Here is a 4301-nt window from a genome sequence, read left to right on the forward strand (position 1 = left end):
TACTGTGGATGACCATGCAGCTTTGCTAGAAATGAAATGATAATTAAATAGACACCCTAGCTGCAAACAGGCGTTGATGTACTTCATTGGGGACATGTTGAAAATGTGTACCCCGACCGGGACTCGAACCCGGGATCTCCCGCTTACATGGCAGACGCTCTATCCATCTGAGCCACCGCGGGCACAGAGGATAGTGTGTCTGCAGGGACTTATCCCTTGCACGCTCCCCGTGAGGTCCACATTCCCAACATGTCCACACCACTACATTCGTAGTGCGCCTAATAAAAAAATGGTTCAAATGGCTCTGAGCACTATGGGACTCAACTGCTGTGGTCATAAGTCCCCTAGAACTTAGAACTACTTAAACCTAACTAACCTAAAGACAGCACACAACACCCAGCCATCACGAGGCAGAGAAAATCCTGACCCCGCCGGGAATCGAACCCGGGAACCCGGGCGTGGGAAGCGAGAACGCTACCGCACGACCACGAGATGCGGGCCAGTGCGCCTAATAGATGTTTGCCCATCATACTCATTACTCGTGGCAGATTAATCTACCAAGTCCCGTACGAGTTCGGGCATAGCGTGTGCGTTCGCACAAGAAGGTCAATGGCCTATTAGGCGCACTACGAATGTAGTGGTGTGGACATGTTGGGAATGTGGACCTCACGGGGAGCGTGCAAGGGATAAGTCCCTGCAGACGCACTATCCTCTGTGCCCGCGGTGGCTCAGATGGATAGAGCATCTGCCATGTAAGCAGGAGATCCCGGGTTCGAGTCCCGGTCGGGGCACACATTTTCAACATGTCCCCAATGAAGTACATCAACGCCTGTTTGCAGCTAGGGTGTCTATTTAATTATCATTTCATTTCTAGCAAAGCTGCATGGTCATCCAAGGTAACTGTTCTTTCAGGAACAGATACTACCGTCATATATAGTTAAAATATGGCTTCCCGGCCATTGACCTTCTTGTGCGAATGCACACGCTATGCCCGAACTCGTATGGGACTTGGTAGATTAATCTGCCACGAGTAATGAGTATATGGGCAAACATCTATTAGGCGCACTACGAATGTAGTGGTGTGGACATGTTGGGAATGTGGACCTCACGGGTAGCGTGCAAAAGATAAGTCCCTGCAGACGCACTATCGTCTGTGCCCGCGGTGGCTCAGATGGATAGAGCGTCTGCCATGTAAGCAGGAGATCCCAGGTTCGAGTCCCAGTCGGGGCACACGTTTTCAACATGTCCCAATGAAGTACATCAACACCTGTTTGCAGCTAGGGTGTCTTTCTGCACTTGCCCGAGGCCATCTAACCTAAAAAACCGCCCAGTCCACGCCACACAACCCCTGCTACCCGTGTAGCCGCTTGCTGTGTGTAGTGGACTCCTGACCTATCCAGCGGAACCCGAAACCCCACCACCCTATGGCGCAAGTCGAGGAATCTGCAGCCCACACGGTCGCAGAACAGTCTCAGCCTCTGATTCAGACCCTCCACTCGGCTCTGTACCAAAGGTCTGCAGTCAGTCCTGTCGACGATGCTGCAGATGGTGAGCTCTGCTTTCATCCCGCTAGTGAGACTGGCAGTCTTCAGCAAATCAGATAGCCGCCGGAAGCCAGAGAGGATTTCCTCCGATCCATAGCGACACACATCATTGGTGCCGACATGAGCGACCACCTGCAGATGGGTGCACCCTGTACCCTTCATGGCATCCAGAAGAACCCTTTCCACATCTGAATGACTCCCCCTGGTATGCACACGGAGTGCACATTGGTTTTCTTCCCCTCTCTTGCTGCCATATCCCTAAGGGGCCCCATTACGCGCCTGACGTTGGAGCTCCCAACTACCAGTAAGCCCACCCTCTGGGACTGCCCAGATCTTGCAGACTGAGGGGCAACCTCTGGAACAGGACAAGCAGCCATGTCCAGCCGAAGATCAGTATCAGCCGGAGACAGAGCCTGAAACTGGTTCGTCAGACAAACTGGAAAGGCCTTCCGTTCAGCCCTCCGGAATGTCTTTCGCCCCCTGCCACACCTCGAGACGACCTCCCACTCTACCACAGGTGAGGGATCAGCCCCAATGTGGGCAGTATCCCGGGCAGCCACAGTCGTAGTCCGATCGGGGGATGTGTGGGACGAGCTGGCCGTCCCCGACAAACCCCCATCCGGACCCCCACAGTGATGCCCATTGGCAACAGCCTCAAGCTGTGTGACCGAAGCCAACACTGCCTGAAGCTGGGAGCGAAGGGATGCCAACTCAGCCTGCATCAGAACACAGCAGTTGCAGTCCCTATCCATGCTAAAAACTGTTGTGCAAAGAACGTCTGAATTAATCTACAGAGAGCACAAATAAATCGACACAAAATTTAAACGATTATTAAAATACAAGATTGCCTATGCAGTAATGCTGCTACTTGCGCACTGCTGACACACTGCTTGGCGGCGGAAGGAGACTACGCGATTTTACACTATTCAGGTACTAAAACGCGATGCTACAACTCTCAAATACTATAATACGCCCGAAATTTATGAATTAAACAATGCAAGTACCAAAAACACGCAAAGAAAATAAGAATTAAATTATGTAACAAATGAGTGAGCTAGGAGTATACGACTTTCTGCTGGCAGCTGCTTATTCAAAGGCGGCAGTGTGCACACTGGCTGTGACCAACCGACACTGGCCGTTCAAAACAAAAACAGAAGACAGACGACTACGCGAATTTACACTATTCAGGTACTAAAGCGCGATGCTACAACTCTCAAATACTATAATACGCCAGAAATTTATGAATTAAACAATGCAAGTACCAAAAATACGCAAAGATATTAGGAATTAAATTATGTAACAAATGAGTGAGTTAGGAGTATACGACTTTCTGCTGGCAGCTGCTTATCCAACGGCGGCAGGGAGCACACTGGTTATTATGTACTATCCAACAAAGAAAAATTACGAACTGTAAAAGCCCCATTAACTTCATGTGATAGAGAACTCAATAAGATTTTTACCGCATCTCTCTCTTCCCATATATCGGAAACAAATACCGCATGAGTGCCGGAATTGAGCACATGTGACGATCCAGGTATTGATCAACTGCACAGACCAGTTTAAAGTTTGATCACCTGTACTGTAGGAGGATGGTCATATCCCACAGACTATACTGTAAGTGGCAAGAGACGTTCCCTGTGACCCTCGTCGTTGTTCGAAACATTGTTTTTTTCTGCTGTAACACGCTTTGTATATTGCCATACATTTTGTTTTTCCGCCACGACTTCGAGGTCTGTGTCAGGTTCTAAACTGAGATTAAGACGTATTGATCCATTGCCTCTTGCAGAATAGTAGACGTCGCAAGGTGAAGATCATATTGTTACTGCTGCTACCTGTAGCGACCCTTTTTTCTATCCCGACTTCCGTATCTTGCATGAAAGTAGGAATGTTAATTTATCTATACATTGACTGGTATGGAGGGTTTTTGTTTTATCCCGGCTAGTTCTTAAACTAACCCCAGTGAGTCACTACACGTAGTGTCTTCCCAGTTCTGAAGGGAAAAACCATAAGTAAATTAATACTAGTGTTTTCAATAGATTCTCGTTCACTTGTTTCAGTTACTAGTCTGCAGTTTATTCTTGGTGAAAATCACGTAACCTAATTATTTATGAACCTAAATCGAAGTAAAGTTCAAGACGAACAGTCAGTTTCAAATTAACACGTTATTTTATTTAACAATGATTATTAATAAATCAGTTCATTTACACGATCGCATTCAAAGGGGTTCTTTGAATAAGTATCTAATCTGGAATCCCGTCAATATCAGAGATACTAAACAATGTTCTGTCACTTTCGATAAAAAGATTGTTCCCGTTTAATATCCACAAGCTGTCACGAACTATGATTACTAGTCGCGTGAAGTAAAGCTTTTCCACTATCACAATACAAAGTCCGAATCTGTCCCAAAAATCGTTAATTCCGTAAAATATTTAAACCTTCACACGAAGTGACGTTAAAGTCACAGAGATTATTGATCACCTCCCCATTCCTCTAATATGACAAAAGTTCTAATTCTGATATGAAATTAATGCTTCCCAAAAAACAATCTCGTCGCGAGTTATTCTTGCGCCCTGGTTTAATACAGCTCCTATTGTTGCTTCCTAAAGCTGTACGTCCTAATTGACTTCGAACAGACTAGAGGATAGAGACTGGAGTATCATAATTGCATTGTATGTCTATTTGTACTTTAGTAAACGCTATCATTGGTGTTCAAGACCTGTGTTCTGTGACTATAATATTGATTTTCTCATATATAAG

At 46.5% G+C, this 4301-nt stretch overlaps 1 non-coding gene across 1 annotated transcript; it reads left to right on the forward strand.

Moving 5' to 3' along the window:
• Window positions 1-716: 716 nt before the first annotated feature.
• Trnat-ugu (transfer RNA threonine (anticodon UGU)) lies at window positions 717-791 on the forward strand. Its single transcript has one exon. It is a non-coding gene; the product is annotated as a tRNA-Thr (tRNA).
• The last annotated feature ends 3510 nt before the right edge of the window (window positions 792-4301 follow it).

This window comes from Schistocerca nitens, chromosome 3, assembly GCF_023898315.1.
Source record: "Schistocerca nitens isolate TAMUIC-IGC-003100 chromosome 3, iqSchNite1.1, whole genome shotgun sequence".
NCBI classification, from domain to species: domain Eukaryota; kingdom Metazoa; phylum Arthropoda; class Insecta; order Orthoptera; family Acrididae; genus Schistocerca; species Schistocerca nitens.